We start from the raw sequence: 17985 nt of genomic DNA, 5'->3' as shown, positions 1-17985 counted from the left end.
TAAACTGTGAATTTAGTATTGCTCATTGTCTTGGCTACAATATATAACACGTGCTAAAACACTAACTGCCAATGTGGAAACTGTGAACCATGTTGCTATATATGTGGCTGTTTTCGTGGGAACTGTAAATGGACTGTCTAACTTTGCAATTGATAAGTTATAGCAAATCGAGTGTTAATTTAAACATGCCATGTGGACTGTGCCAAACTATCATGTGTGAGATGTGCAGTTGAACTAACATGACCTTCAGGTTCCGCATAAGCAGTTACTTTGTTCCAGTCTACAACAAATCGATGCTACACAACGTATTAGCACCGCCAGCCGAAACAGGATGTAAGGAAAGAGGATATTTTAATGCCAAGGACATGACTGGATGAACTTATAGGATTCATATCAGCAACTTCAAACTGATTCTACCACCGTCATCACATCACGCCGACCCAGAACAGCTAAGACTTAAAATCATTCCTCGCTTTGAGAAACACAATTGTAACCAATTTAATTGCTTTATGCTTTGTAATAGACTATCTCTTAATGTTTCTCTCTGCAAATAAAAGTAGTGTATTGTAAAGACTTATCACCTTCAGTGATAGTTGATCCCACCCATAACGGTAGTTATTGCCATCATTTATTTGTTTTTGCTTTTCAGTATATTTGCACTAGTCATTGCATGTGTTGTATGGGTCTTTTGGAAGGGTGTGCTTTGATGTGTATATACAGTAATTTAGACAGGAGAAGTTATGTGTTGCACTGCGAAATGTGGCCAAATGTGTAAGTTGAAGCATCTGCCATTGAAGTTATTTACACCGAACAATTCCAAAGAAGTAGCTTATTTGCCATTGGTTCAAGTTGGTGTATTAGAGGGAACTTTGAATCTGACAGTTGTTAAAGTATGCGATCTTTGTTTACATGCCACTGAATGTCATATTCCCATTCATTCATGTTTAGTTGCAAATTTAGCTGGGTTTAACTGTTGCTGGTAAGCAAAATTACAGTATTTGTGCTGTTATTTATCAAATTAGCTTCAGAGTGTTTTACTGTTTTCCACTATCAAAGGATTTTATTATCAGGATTTTAACAGGATTGGGAAAGTTCTCTTACAGAGGTGTGCTTTGGAAGTTCCCAGAAGTAAAATGGGTTCGTGGGGTTTACACAATATTAATTTTCTTCATGCAGGTTTTCCTTAAACTTTTTCTGATTACGAATTCACCGTCATAGTAAATCTCCAGGAACTGGTGCCATCATCAGTTTGCACAGGCTGTTTAAGTCTAGTGAAATATTTCAAAATTATTATCTTTTAGCTGCATTGGAGGAAAGAATGGTACACTTTGAAAGGAAGACTGTGTTAGTTAGTGGCAAAAAATTACACAGTTTTGGTTTGACAGAAAGTGAAAATGAAACAGTGTGCAGTACATAAAATGCAATAGTAACATTATGTATAGCTGTGGAAGATGTCACAGTAAAATTATTTTTCAGTTGTCTTTGAAGTGGAAAAAGCACCACAGGAAGTAGTCATAAAACAGCTTAGGAAGCCACATAATAAACTCTATAGTACCAGTATTGAAAACACAGTGATATATACCGCATTCATATGTGAAAAAATTGTACTGTCTTGTCTTATCTGTAATATGAACTTCGATTTTTTTATTGTGATTTGAGTATGGTTAGGATGTATATTTTTTCTCAGTAATATATAACAATTTATTTTTTTCTGTTTTATTTAGATATACTGTGCTGTTTTCGAATGAATGCCAGTAGTGGTCTGTATACAAATGTTGAAATCATTTTGGGGCAATTTGCAGAAATATATTCATTATTGAAAAGGCAGGGTGTTATTTAGTTTAGTTTTTCCCTGTATGCTATAATAACCAAGTTAATAAATAAAACAAAAGTTGTTAGAGATAATACCGAAACAGAAATTTGAACAGACGTTTTTGTTATGAACAACAGCTACTTTCTGTTATTTCACATGCTCTTGTCCTGATCAGTGTGAAGTATGTGATGTTGAGTGTAATCATAATGTTGCTGGAATTCTTGCCTGTAATATGATGATGAGAAAATGAATATTGTACTACACTCATGATGTTTCTGTAAGACGATTTTATAGGTGTACGTGTTTTGTAGGGTTCTGTAAGTTAAGGAGCATATATGGTGAGAAGAGATGATTAGTGAAATGTGTTAGGGCTTTATGTTGATTATGATAATGGTAATGATTATATTGATATATATAGTGCTGAAATGTTGTGTAGAATGAGGAAGCAATGAGTTATGGACTTGCTGCTGTGTATGATAGTAAATTATGTTCATGAAATCAAGTTGTAAAAAGTCACAGTAAAGTGTTTGTAATTAGAAAAAGTGGGTAATGAAGAATCTGAGACTAGAGAAAATAAATATTTTTAGCTGAATTTGCAAACATGAAAGTGCAGAGACATGAGGAATGATAATATATTACAATTACCACCTATGATAATTAAATAATGATACTGATGCAAAGTAAAAACCAACACTTGTAAGTAAATTGTAGTACACAGTAAGGTAATATATGAGATGAGAGGTTACTTCTACTTGAGACATGGAAAATATAATTTAAAAATGTACAAAAAATATTAATTGTAACTGGAAAAAGGATTCTACTCTGAAAATACATATATTTTATTGCTTTTGATGAAAAATATGTATGTATTTTTGCGGGAAATAACTTGAGTGTACTACGTACTTCCAGTCTGTCTGTGTTTTGAAAAAGTTTGTAGGCAAAGTTTGTCTCTTTTTGAAAGCTACAGCTCTAAAATTGGAAACACAATTTACTGTTTTTCCCTGTAAATATTAGTTAAATAATCTGCATCAGATATGCCATATGTTTGTCCTGCAATGTTTGTGTCATTGAAATTTACAGCATTATTATACATTCTGAACTAATTTTGGACATATTTGAAAATTAAAATTACTGTACCACAGTGAAATAAACTTGTTCTCCCACACAGCCACTAAACTTAAAGATCTTTTGGAAAAATGGTGTAGTTTTGGATTTCTGGGCAGTATTGTTTAGTTGGAATGATTGTATATGATTTTGTAATATAAGAGAATGGATAAAAAAATCTACTCACAAAGCTGCAGCATAAAAAAAACACATGTAAATGTTAAAGAAATGTGCATGCTTTCAGAATCAGTGCTTCCTTCTTCTAGCAGAAGGGCTGAAGGGGAAGGAAGAGGGATGAAGGAAAGGAGCCGGCAAGGTTTAGGAAATGGGGAAAGTTCAGAAAAGTTGACCAGAGGCTTGGGTCAGGGGAGACAAACAGGATGAGAATGAAAGATACATTGTTAGGGATTGTAGCAGATGAGATTTGAAAAGCTGAGAGCTTATAGGTGGGAGATAGGGAAACAAAGAAGATGGAGATGACTGACAAAACTTCACGCAAGAGTTAATAAGAGTGGAATGCTAAGTGTATTAAATGTGGTAGAGATGGTGGGGATAGACAAATCATAAAATGTAATATATAGAAAACTCAAGGGAATGATGAAAGGAATAATTACTGAGAAGAAATGTTGAGGCCACAGAAATTGGAGAAAATAATTAATGCAAATTAAGGCCTGAGAACCAAGAACATGTAGTAATACAATGGGACACACTCCATTAACATTACATTTTTTTATAGAAATAACTGATACCATGTATCTATCGATTCTTGTATAGGTGAAGATTATATCAGCTGTCTAACTGAATGAACTTCATATGATTTTGTATAGGATATGTTATGCTTCGGGCTAAAATATGTAAAAAGAAATTAATTTGTTAGTACTCTGTACATACAGTTAAAATTACTCTTCTTTTAAAAATATTTGAAATTACAAAATTTGTGGCATACTTAAAATTCATATTATTAATTGCACAATCTAATGCTAATTATTAAATCTATTTCTGGACTCATTTACAGAATAATGATATATTTTAACAAAGATTCATGCTTGTCAAGAAAGTTTGTAAACTCTTTTGCTTTGTAAACTCTTTGTAATTGTGGAAGTACCGCAGAATGTAAATAGTAGTAGTAGGTATGCCCTAGATGGAAGTAAACGTTTTTCTAAGTTTGACAACAACAATGTAATTTGTGGTGTGATAGGAGTGAAAATTGCGATTTAGAAGAATGGGATAAAATAAAAAGATATTCATAACAACAGGCAAATCATCATCCATTATTCAGTTCAACAAGAACCCGCAACATTATAACATTACAGCCTCAATTACAGTACTCCTAGACAAGTTTTGGAGCCAACAACAACAACAACAACAACAAGATAATGAAGATAAGCCTCTTGAGGCTTTCAAAATTTGTGCAAAGACAGAGAATTTTAATAGTGATCTGTGGTAGGGTAAGATTACAAATACCAGTTCTCACCTGTGCAGCTCTGTGAAAGTGGTGATTGGGGGGAAGAATACAGACAGCTCATGTGGTGAAACAGGCTCTGAGGTCATTACAGTATGCTGCAGAACAGGATACTGTGTGTTGCCAGCATATGCCATCTGTCTATGCTCATTCATTCAAACTGATAACTTGGTGGTAGTCATACAAACGTAGAAGGTTGAACAGTGTTTATGTAACAGTTGGTACAAGACATGTCATTTCACAGGTGGCTCTCCCTTTGATAGTGAATATTTTGGCAGTTACAGGAGTGATAGGTGGTGGTAGCAGGGTGCATAAGGCAAATCTTACAGTGGGGGTGTGAGTGTTTGGGTGAGGAAATGGGTGCAGAAGGAGCATAGGCTTTGATCAAGATGTTGCAGAGATGGGAAGAGGGGCATGGGATGTCAAAAAACTTTTCTACATGTGGTGGACAAAATTTCACCCAGAATGGGCTTCATTTCAGGGCATGCTTTTAGGAAGCCATATCCTTGTCAACGAAGCAGATTAATACATTCAAGACCAGGATGATACTGAGTGATGAGAGGTGTACTCTGAAGTGGCTTTTTGGATCAGTACAGGATTGGATGTGATGGCCGAGGAAATCTGCTTTCAAACTAGGCTGGTGGGGTAATTATTTCCAGTGTAGGCTGAGATGAGGATGATGGTGTACTGCTGTAAAGAGTCTGCAGTTGAATAAATGTGTTGGACTCAAATGCATCGTTTGACATGGAAATGATGGCAACTGTCAGAATGTAAGTACTGTTGTTTGTCAGTAGGTTTAATGTGAACAGAAGAGCTCACCCTTGGTAAGGAAGATGTCAACATTAAGGAAAGTGGTGTGGGATTCAGAATATGATCACATAAAATTTAGTTGGGAGAATGTATTAAAACATTCCAAACATTTTAACAGGTCAACTATGAGGCCATATGACAAAGATGACATCAATGTATCTAAACCAAACCATGGGACAAAGGCTTATGGATCCCAGGGAGGCCTCTTCTAAGTGGCCCATGAAAAGTTTGCATAGGAAGGAGTCATCCTGGTTCCCATGACCATGCTCTTGATCTGTTTGTATGTTTTCTCCTTAAAGGTAAAATAGTTGTTGGTAAATATAAAGTTGATGAAGGTGATCATGAAGGACATCACAGGTTTGGAATCAGAAGACAATAAAAAGTTTGTAATATGGCCTTAGCTCTCAAAGGGATACCAATTCCTAATAAATGGGAGTTGCGACTAGCGCAGCACAACTGGAAAATCATGTGGGAAAATTTAGCGATGAAAATAATACCAGAAGACAACAGATTGACTTGGTACAAAGTGATAACCCAGACAATAGCAATCAACTCCAAGCTTTACTCCACCCAGTTAAAACCGTCAGCCACATGTGGACACTGTAATGAAACATTGTTTTAAGTGTACAAAATTTGTCAAGATATGGCATACAGCATGGGACATGATTTGACTGATCAATAAAATGGACATATGCAATATACAGGTCTCTAATGCCATGATACCTGAATGGAAATCGTTTCCCAAAGCAAAGTTACACGCAACAATGTGGATCATGGCACACACAGTTCATATAATTTTTGGACTTAAATTAACAGACAACTTTCAGTATCTGGCTTATATATGGGATGAATACGAGAAAGTAACTCATCATCCTAAATACAGGCTTAAAGACATGAATTTTCTCAAGATTCCAACATGTAAAGCTTATGACAGTATTTTGACATGATACCTCAGAGAAGAAAAAAAAAGGAAATGTTTTGTGAATTCTACAAAAGTGGCACCTAAGATATAATGCAGTGGACAATCTCCTGTAGATTTCTGAACAAGAGACCGAAATGTGAAAGTGTTGTAATTTATATAATTATTTTTCAGATGAGTTTGTTTCCTGTTATTATGTGAAACTTCTTCTTTCACTGGTGCCTTGTCCCCACAGTTTTGTAGGGTCAGCATGGTTAGGATGGATTTGGCAAGGTTAATTTTAAGGGGTGGCCGTATGCCCTTCCTACCGCCACTCCATACCCCCTGGGATGGAATTAGTGCAGCCCAGCTGCCTGCATCTAGTGCACTCCATGGAATAGTGCAAACGTGTTCAGATATCTGCGAGTCGTGTAACTGAGGCGGAATGTGGGGACCAGCCCAGTATTCCCCTGGCAGGATGTGGAAAACCACCTAATATCCACATCCAGGCTGGCCGGCACACCGGCCAACATTGTTAATCCACCAGGCGGATTCAATCTGGGGCTGGCACGCCTACCCAAGTTCAGGAAGCATTGCCTTAGCACTCTCAGCTAACCTGGCAGGTATTATGTGAAACTGTTAAATACTAAATAAATATTTATTAAAAAATTTTAAACTCATCCCATTTCTAAACCTCATCAGTCCTTTCCATTCATCCCTCTTCCTTGCCCTTCAACTACTTGATGAGTAGACTTTTTTATCTATTCAATTTTATTTTATTTTCAAAAATTTACTTTTTCATTTGTATATGACTTTGGATATATTAGGAGAACTGCTACATGACATTTGTGGGAATTTGAATCTGTTGGTAAGGTTACTGTAAAATGAATCAGACATGGTTGTCACTATTGTCACATTGTAGAGTTACAGTCAACATTTGAGCTGTTACATTACATAGATACTCCACAAACCACCATATGGTGTGTGACAGAGGGTACACTGAAACATTTTTAAAATGTGAATATGAGTGGAACAAGCTTTTAAGATGTATCTTAACAACTTTTAAGTAGTTGTCCCAATGATATTATGCAATGAGTGTTTGTCAATAACTAGTTTTGTTAGTTTTATTTTTTTTATACTATGAAATGCTGTGCAAATGGTTATAATTTGTTGATTTTTCATGCATTTACCTGTTGCAGTAAATGTACAGCTAGTTAGTTAAATTATTTTGATTTTTTACTTCATTTTAAGAGTGATGTAGGCATTTTGATATTTTTTGTACATAACCTTGTCAGACCACATACATAAGACAAGCTTTGAAAATTGTAACAAGTGAGAGCTAAAAGTAATTTTGTAAGTAATTGTTACTAATTGTGATAACATTTTGAGAAATTGTAAACATGTACTGTAACTGATCATAGACTGAATAATAATGCACTATAGAGAGGATATTTTCTTTTGTATGAAGCCATTCGTTTGCAAATTATATTGGGATATTTTGTTGCAGTAGGACGTTTGTGAGATGTTGAGGAAATATTGATGGTAGAGGAGATACTGTAAACTCTTGATTATCCATGTATGTATAAGCCACTTTACAGATTATCTGTGGACTATTTCTCCAACATTTTTTTTACCTACTGAAAATTTTCCATTAACCCAGGAGCAGTTGTGCATGAGTGGTACTCTCATTTACAACACGAGAGCAGTAAACAATGTGCTGCTCAAAAACTGCAAGAGCTGGACAGTTTCCTTTTTTTTTTTTTCAAAGTAGTGTAAGGTAGTCTAAAACTGGATTGCACTGTATTCGCTCTAAGGGCATACACTATGATAGTTAAAGTAGAATTTCTTATGAACATAGTTAATGATCTCAGTTACGATATTGTAATTAATTTTTGTTTTCAAACAACACTAATACATTACTGTGCACTTTAATTGGGGATTATCCATGGAATTTGATTAGCGATGGTTTCCAAGTCCCCAATTACCATGGATAATTGAGAGCTTACTGTATACTAATAATGATGCTATTGCTGATGATATAATGATAATGTTTTTGATAATGTTGTAATGATACTGTTGGTGCTACTGATGTAAAAGATGAAGGTAGTTATGGTTAGGGAAATGTATTGTGAGGTGTGTCATGTTAGTTTATAGTTAGTTTATACCAAAGAGTTGATGTTTGTACAGTATCATCAACGACCGCACTATGGCGCACAGCATTTTGCAGCCAGCAATCAGGCGGCATTCAGCTGATGGCCATTAGACAGTGGCACCACCAACACTTAACAACACAGGTGCAACCATCCCTAAGCCGCTTCCATGGTAACCTCAGCAATGCCTGCCAGCGTACATACAGGAAATAACAACCTACCGACTATGAGCCAATCATACCATGCCATGCCACATGGGCTCATCGGTGGCCTTTGTACTACTCCTGCATGTCTAGACTAGTTAAAAGCACACACCGCACCATGGATAGCAATGCAAAGTCAGACTGCACTCTTTGGAAGTGTTTTGACCCACCGCTTGTGACTATGACATATACAGACTTGAAGAATGGTATTGTATGATCATGATAGGGACTCAATGTACAGTTCCATCTGCCAGTGTTTGTATTCAGATCTTGTGTGAAACTCAGTTGAGAGATTAAACTTGTTTTCCTCTCACACCTCCAGTCTTTGTTGTTCCACACTTACCAGATATGACAGTGTGTTTGGAAATTCATCGAGAGTTCATTTGTAGAGAGGAAAGTAAACAGAGGACATATAATAATTTTAGTGTCAAATAAATCTTGTGACAACAAAGATAATGGGAAACAGTAGAAACTTTAGCTGTGGAAAACATTAGAAATACTGAGATTTTACTGACTGCTGATACTGAAACAGGTCTGACTATTTAAAAAGAGAGAGATGTCAACAAAGTTGAAGAAAGATATTTGAAATTATTTCTTTTCTAAATTTTACAAATTGAATGAATGACTAAAATTGTCATTAAACTATTTTTCTTTTATAAACAATTGTTATATTGTGTGTCTATACCTAAAAATGTTACACCCAAATGGAAATAAAAACATAATGATAATGTTATTTTGTTTAACTTTTCCTTTGTATTTGTCAATAATCAGTTTTGCTGGTTATCCACTTTTATACTATGAAATGCTGTGTATATGCTTAGAATTAATTGAGTTTTCATGCAAATATTTACTGTAGGAAATGCACAGATAGTTAGTTAAAATATTTTTTTTTACTTCATTTTCACAGTAATGTTGGAATTGTGATTTTTTGTACAGAAATTCGTCAGATATGTTATTTGATCTTTTTAATATGGCATGCTAAGTATAATATTCTATTACTTTTAAAGATGCATGAAAATGTTCTACATATTTGAATTTTGTTTGGTTTAGTTGCCACATGGTTTAATGCTTGTGCACCACTTGTTTTGAAAATATTATGTTTTGGATTATTTTTACTTAATTTTTGTTCCTTTATGCTTTGTCATTGAATTTAAAATTTTATCTACATGAGTAAAGGACATTTTTGTAATAAGCTCATTAAAAGCATACTTCATTCATTACACCAATGCAAATTTATGTCGATTATATTACTTTCATACACTGGAGAGCCAAAGAAACTGGTACATCTGCCTAATATCGTGTAGGGCTCCCAGAAGCACACGGAAGTGCCGCAACACGACATGGCATGGACTCGACCTATGTCTGATGTAGCGCTGGAGGGAACTGACGCCACAAATCCTGCAGGGCTGTCCATAAACCCACAAGAGTACGAGGGGGTGGAGACCTCTTCTGAACAGCATGTTCCAAGGCATCCTAGATATGCTCAATAATGTTCATGTCTGAGGAAGGGGTTTGATGGCCAGCAGAAGTGCTTAAACTCAGAAGAGTGTTCCTGAAGCCACTATGTAGCAATTCTGGACATTTGAGGTGTTGTATTATCTTGCTGCAATTGTAGCAGAAGTGCTTCAACTCAGAAGGGTGTTCCTGAAGCCACTATGTAGCAATTCTGGACATTTGAGGTGTTGTATTATCTTGCTGCAATTTCCCAAGTCCATCGGAATGAACAACTGACGTGAATGGATGCAGGTGATCGGACATGATGCTTATGTACATGCCATCTGTCAGAGCCGTATCTAGACACACCAGAGGACACATATCACTCTAATTGCACATGCCCCACACTACTACACAGCCTCCGTCAGCTTGAACAGTCCCCTGTTGAGGTTGTCTCCATATATGTACATGTCTATCCACTCAATACAATTTGAAACTAGACTCATCCGACCGGGCAACATGTTACACCCATCGAGAGTCCAATCTCAGAGTTTATGGGCCCAGGCGTGGTGCAAGGCTTTGCATCATGCAGTCATCAAGGGTACACAAGTTGGCCTTCAGCTCTGAAAGTCCATATCAATGATGTTACATTGAATGATACATGCGCTGACACTTTTTGATGGCCCAGCATTGAAATCTGCAGCAATTTGTGGAAGGGATGCACTTCTCTTCAGTTGTCGTTGGTCCCATTCTTGCAGGATCTTTTTCTGGCCACAGCAATATTGGAAATTTGATGTTTTACCAGATTCCTAATATTCGTGGTACACTCATAAAATGGTCATAAGGGGAAAATCCCCACTTCATCGCTACCTCGGAGATACTGTGTCCCTTCAATTGTGCGCCAACTATATACCACATTCAAACTCATTAAAATCTTGGTAATCTGTGATTGTAGCAGCAGTAACTGATCTAACAACTGCGCCAGACACTTGTTTTCTTGTATAGATATTGCCAACTGCAGCGCAGTATTCTGTAGTTGAATATACATGCCTATACCAGATTCTTTGGCGCTTCAGTGTATTATTGTAGCTACAGAACTTACACACATTACATATACCTCAGTTTCAAAAAATTTAATTACTTTACATTTTCTGAAATGTGAACTTTGAGCAGGACTGTTACGTTGTTATCAGAATTTCGTTCACATGTTCAAGCTTCAAAATTCTTAGTGGGGGTGGGGGCAACTGTTTAAACTGAGCTGGTCAGTGCTCTTATCTCCCTCTCTTATCATAGAATACAATACTAAGAATAAATTTATGACGCATTTCAATGTACGGTAAATGATCTTTTTTATCTAGAAACCAAAATTATTCTCATTTTTTTTCATAAATACAACTGCTACATAAAAATAGAGTCATTACCAAATTATTATGAAATTGTAGTTATAATTCAAAACTCTTTGTCATTATCCTATTTGTATAATTTATTCTGAAAACATTAAACAAGAAGTGGTAAATTGTATTAGACTCCTCGGACATAAAAGTTCGATGTATTCAAATACCTCTGAGCTGCAAGCTAAGACATTTTTTAATATGCTTAGATCATTAGACCTCTATTGTACAAATAACTGTGCCACACGTAAGAATACCTGTATAGACAATATTATTGTGAATTTCCATAGGGAGGATTTTACAGTTAGACTTGCAGGAAGTGGACTTGCAGATCATGAGCCACTACTCCTTACACTTTGTAAGAGGCAGCCAGTTAAAACTGAAGAATCTAAAGTAGTAGTGGTACGAAGACAGAAGGAAGAGTACATAAATATGTTTGTTGATAGATTAGGAAGTGCAGATTGGGACTTTATATATAATTGTCAATCTGGAAAAAGGGAAGCTGAAATTAGCTTTGGTAACTTCTTTAAAAAGTACACAGATTTATGGTATTCTTGCTCACCAGTAAAAAAAATTAGATATCCAAATGAAAAGAAAAAGAAAAGTCTGAAATGGTTCACACAAGAGCTAGTAGAAATTAGAGGAAACTTGCATATGCTGTACCAGATGCATAAACAAGCCTCTGACCAAGGGGCAGAACAGAGAGTGAACATTTATAGGTCATATCTGAAATGCAAAAAATACTATAAAGCTAAACTTCTTCTGGCAAAAAAGCAAGCAGTGGAGAACTATATAGAAAGAGCTTCCAATAAATGCAAGGCAGCCTGGCAAATAATAAAACAGGAGAATACACCAAAACGCACAGATCCTGAAGGACTAATTGAGTACTTTTTAAACTCAGTTAAAGAAATAACTAACAGTATCAAAGCAACAAATTCATCTGCAATGAACCTTGTTGGAACACCACTGCCTGTTAACCTGGCATTTCAATGGAGGGCTGTTACACCTGCTGATGTTATGAAAGCTGTATCCAAATTTTCAGGTTCTAAAAGTATGGACTGTTATTGGTTATCAAATAACATAATTAAAAAGACAACACACTCGATCGCCAAACCATTAGCTTATATTTTTAATAAATGTGTAGAATTTGGAGTTTTTCCGGATGCACTCAAGGTATCAAAAGTTGTCCCAGTTTTTAAAAAAGGAGACAAACATCTCCCCCAAAGCTACAGACCAGTCTCCATTGTTCCAATATTCTCAAAGGTATTTCAGGCGCTGATACACACACAAATAAGCAACTTCTTTGAAAAACACAATATCCTATGTAACAATCAGTTTGGCTTTCGAAAGGTGAAGAACACAACAGGGGCCATCTTGGAAATAATTGACCAAACCTTAACAGCTTTTGAAAATAATAACATGGTATCACTGGTATTATGTGACCTAAGCAAAGCTTTCGATTGCATTCCTGTTGACATACTACTGGGGAAACTAGAGTTTTATGGGGTGAGAGGGAGTACTTTATCTGTGATAAACTCTTATTTAAGTAACCGAAAACAATTCGTCTCAGTCAGAAATTTAAATTCTTCCATCATGGAAATCAGCACAGGTGTACCACAAGGGTCTATCATTGGACCATTCTTCTTTATTGTCGCTATTAATGATTTACCTAAAAATATAGCTCACCCTGTTGTGTGTTATGCTGACGATACAACACTACTTGCCACACATCAGAACATTTCAGATCCGAATAACCTAACAAAAGAAACACTAGATAAAGCTCTGGAATGGTTTGCAGCCAATAAGCTCCTATGCAACCCTGACAAAACACAACAACTTTTAATGGGAACATCAAATGAAGTAGGCAACAAGTCGGTAAAACTCATAGGTATTCACATTGACTCAAAACTATATTGGGAGGAACATGTCAATCATGTATGTGTAAAAATATCTCGGGTTGCATACCTTCTCTTGAAACTAAAGGAGGTAGTGAGCTTGGAGTACCTCAGAGTGACGTACTTTGGGCTGTTCCAGTCACATATTTCATATGGTCTGATTATATGGAGGCCCTCGCCTCACATCAAAATCGTATTGAAATTACAAAAAAAAGTCATACGTATAATATGTAAAAGAGGTCATAGGGAGCACTGTCATCCTCTTTTTTCCAGACTCAGAATACTTACAATTATAAATTTATACATCTATGTGCCTGTACTCTATATTAAAAATAATATTTCAGAATTTATTGCCAGAAGGGAAATACATGAACACAACACCAGGGCTAACGGTAAATTAGACATACCGCGCCACAGATTAGCGAGAACAGGAAATTCCCACAAAGTTAACCCACTCAAAATGTTCAATAAACTGCCAGTTCATGTTCAGTCTATGGATACAAATTCTTTTAAAATTAAGTAGTACAGCTGGCTGTCAGATCATCCATTCTATGACATTAAAGAATTCTTTGAGATGCCTCAGGAGAATATAAGCATTTAAAAGTTGTCTAGTTAAACATATTATTTTGTGCTGTGGTTAATCGTGTGTAATTACAAAGTTTATATTATAAACAATAAAATACCATATTATATTAGATTATAAGATAGCTTGTTGTGTTAACTTTTAAAAGCTATCCTTTGTAATTTGGTACACTGCCATGCTTCAAATGTATTCTATAATGTATTGACAGAAGTTTATTTTATTATTCTGTATGTACTAGTACATCTTGTATGACGAAGCCAATATTATTGTAAAATGATCTACGGTAAATAAAATTCTTGATTCTTGATTGTATCATAGTTGTTGTTCCTGTGTATCAGTGCAGTAGTGTTTGTGCATAAATGAGCTTCGGAAGTGTAGGAATGGAGTTGGTATGTTATGACAAGAAGTATTGTGAAGTATCTGACATGAAATTATGATGTTAAAGAATGATGACCAAACAGTGTATTATACTGAAATATGACATAAAAAAATAAACAGGAAGCATAAAATATCATCATGCAACAGAGTCCTTATTTATCAGATACCGACCCTGTCATACATACTAGATGACAATGATTAACACACCTTTTTATTTGTTATTTCGAACTTACTTCTCGCTTAAAACGTTTACACACACATAGACCAGTGATAGATTTCCTAAAAATCTGAACGAGAATAACTGATGTGTTTTTACTAGTATCAGAGGTGGAGTTCGCAATATAAGAAGTGCAAATGGCAAAAACAGGAATGATTAGACGAGAAATGTAAGGCTGTTGGAACATGCATGGCCCCCGGAAAATATAGAAGCACCTTATAGGAAAATTAAAGAGAACTTTGGAAAAAAAGACACGCACCTGTATGAATATTAAGAGGTCGGACGGCAAGCATATTCTAAGCAAAAAAGACAAGGCTGCAACAGTATGGTGGACAATTAATACAATATTTCGGGCTAGTATGCCGTAGTCGAATGGATTTCACATTAAAACACAACGTTTCGCCTCCATCTTCGGAAGACAGTTTCAAGGGGGATCGTAGCTTCTTTGAGCATTCGATTCACACCCTGGCTCGCTACTGACTACATCAAAATTTCGTTTACAGCTGCTCACGACCAGTCACAGCCGACTAAAGTACCGGTTGGTTATAATTAAACTTTCCCTATTTCACACGTTATAACACGGAAACTAATTACCGTACGAGTACCAGACTTGGTAGCATTAATGTCAAGGACATGGGGAAACGAAAAAATGCAGAATCGATTCAACTGAAACACTTTTAATGTGTTGCTACTGTACATCATACCATTACATACCGGTGCCATTACTGCTACAAACGGGGGTCAATATGGCGTCCATATGAGTCCAGAAGAGTCTGAAAGTGCAGGATTGCATTCTGCACAGCAGAACGAAGTATGTCCATAAGTATGGTGACTACCTCTGTTGATATGCTGCGCTTCAGATCAGCATATGTGTGAATGTTTCCCTGGTAAACCCTGTCCTTCAGGTAGCCCCTGCTACGGTACATCATACCATTACATACCAGTACCACTACTGCTATGAAAGGGGGTGAATATGGCGTCCATCAGTCTCCAGAAGAGTCTGAAAGTGCGGGATTGCATTCTGCACAGCATGACGAAGCATGTTCGTAAGTATGCTGGCTACATCCCTTGATATGGTGCGCTTCAGATCAGCATATGTGCGAATGTTCCCCTGGTAAACCTTGTCCTTCAGGTAGCCCCACAATCAGAGATCATATGGAGTGATATCAGGTGATCGTGGCGGCCAAGCATTTGGAAACGATCGGCTGATAATTCGATCGCTTCCAGATGTGTTTCGGAGGAGCAGGTGAACTTCACGAGCAAAATGCTGTGGGGCCCCATCTTGCACGAAAACTGTTGAATTCGCCGGCCGAAGTGGCCGTGCGGTTAAAGGCGCTGCAGTCTGGAACCGCAAGACCGCTACGGTCGCAGGTTCGAATCCTGCCTCGGGCATGGATGTTTGTGTTGTCCTTAGGTTAGTTAGGTTTAACTAGTTCTAAGTTCTAGGGGACTAATAACCTCAGCAGTTGAGTCCCATAGTGCTCAGAGCCATTTGAACCATTTTTGAACTGTTGAATTCAATGCATCTCTCTCCCGTAGGGCGGGTATGATGTGCTGGCAAAGCACATAGCAGTAGCGTTGGCCAGTCACACTGTATGCCTTTGGTCCTTGAGCGCCAATCTGTTCAAAAAAGAATGGGCTAATAATGAACATAGTCGTGAAGCCACACCATATGGCGACACGTTCGCCATACAGAGGAACTTTATGCACAGTGACTGGAGGTGAAGATCCCTATACTCGGCAGTTCTGTGTGTTGGTAAACAGGATGGTCCAGTGTCAGCCCTCGTCAACTGCAGTCCTTGCGAGAAAGTGGAGAGCGAAGTCAATAAGTTGTTGTGTGTCCTGTGGTGCAAGCTGCTGTACGATATGGATCTTGCACGGATATCATTTGAGAACTGTTCGAAGCACCTTCTTTACAGTTGCCTACGGGATGTTCAACTGTCGTGACACAGCACGCGCACTGCCTGGCGATTGTGAATTGCGCGCAGCGTTGTCTGCCATAGCAAGAGCGATTTCAATCAACCAATTGTGATGCAACAGGTCGTTGGCCTCTTCTTGGAGCGACGCTCAGTTCTGCAGTTGATTCGAACTTCTTCATCATGCTCCACACAGCAGGTGGAGAAAGAGGACCATTCTGTAATCCTTTCAGCCAGCGATACTCTGAAAGTGCAGCTGCAGCATTACTGTTGTTTTGATAATAGACCTTCACCAATAGTGCCCTGTTCCTTTTGTCCAAGCTCATGTTGACACGTCAAGAAGTGCACTGCGTCTGTTCAGGTGTGTGACTATGAGTCACGATGACTGATCACGGCACCTGGTGGTTATAGTTCGAACTGGACGAAGGCCCTCGGACGCATGGAAATCATGCACCCCATACTCTGAACATTGATATTACCAACTTTGATATTCGTACGGTAAGTAGTTTCCGTGTTATAACGTGTTAAATAGGGAAAGTTTAGTTATAACTACCCGGAATCTTTAGTTGGCCGTGTCGCGCAGTGGTGTGACGTCATATGCTTTTAATACCCGAGCGTAGCTGGAACTTCTCGGTTGCTGTCGCCCGCTGTTGCTATCACTCCATAGTCAAAGACTAATAAACATCTTTTTAAACACTAGGATCCAGATGTATTCGATTTCACGCCTTTATCATCCCTATTAAAATTCCACAAGTAATTAACAAGGACCCAGATGTATCCGCTTCTGGCTGCAAGTATTTGAGTCCTATCAAAATGAATGTAGTGGTCTTCTGGCTGCAAAGTATCTTCCGCAATAGCTGATCTATCAATATCCCCCCTTCTACACTTGCCCTTGTGCCCTTCCAGTCGTTATTTGACCGTTCTTTTTGTCGTACCCGTGAGCACCTCCTCACAACTGCACGAAATCCTATAAATTCCTGCTTTTCTCCGGAGGATTGTGAGCATCCTTGGCCAATTTTAGGTGATCCTGTACCTTCTGTGTGGGTATGTAGATACCACGATGTTCCGTTTCTCCAAGATTTTTGCTGTGCTGTAACATCCTTAGTGACAGGCATAAAAACTATCGATTTCACAGGCGCTTGTGCTTCCCTATATTTTACGCGGCGGGGCGAATAACCATTATCGAGCAATGCATCGGTAAGGTGTTTCAATTTTGCATCAAGCAGTTCTGGTTCACAGAAGTTCCTTGCTCTATCCGACAACGTTTTTATGATGCTTCGTTTGGTTCTGAGTGATCGATTCTCCGGGTAGGTAACGGAGTGTGTGTGAAACCCCCTCTCCCCCCCCCCCCCCACCCCCACCCCCATATCCATGCCATTTGTCTGTTCATAGAATTCATCGTTCCATTTAAAATACGTAATCGTGCGGCAATATCAGGAGGAAAAATCCGATTCAAATGGCTCTGAGCACTATGGGATTCAACTGCTGTGGTCATTAGTCCCCTAGAACTTAGAACTACTTAAACCTAACTAACCTAAGGACATCACAAACATCCATGCCCGAGGCAGGATTCGAACCTGCGACCGTAGCAGTCGCACGGTTCCGGACTGCGCGCCTTGAACCGCGAGAACACCGCGGCCGGCAAAAATCCGATTCAGCAGCTGCAACACCTAACTGAGTGGAACTATAATAAATAGCGATAGCACATCAAAACTAACGAGTCCTCTTGTA

The sequence above is a fragment of the Schistocerca americana genome, chromosome 7, assembly GCF_021461395.2.
Source record: "Schistocerca americana isolate TAMUIC-IGC-003095 chromosome 7, iqSchAmer2.1, whole genome shotgun sequence".
Lineage (NCBI taxonomy): Eukaryota > Metazoa > Arthropoda > Insecta > Orthoptera > Acrididae > Schistocerca > Schistocerca americana.
Note: the sequence above shows the minus strand (reverse complement) of the source record.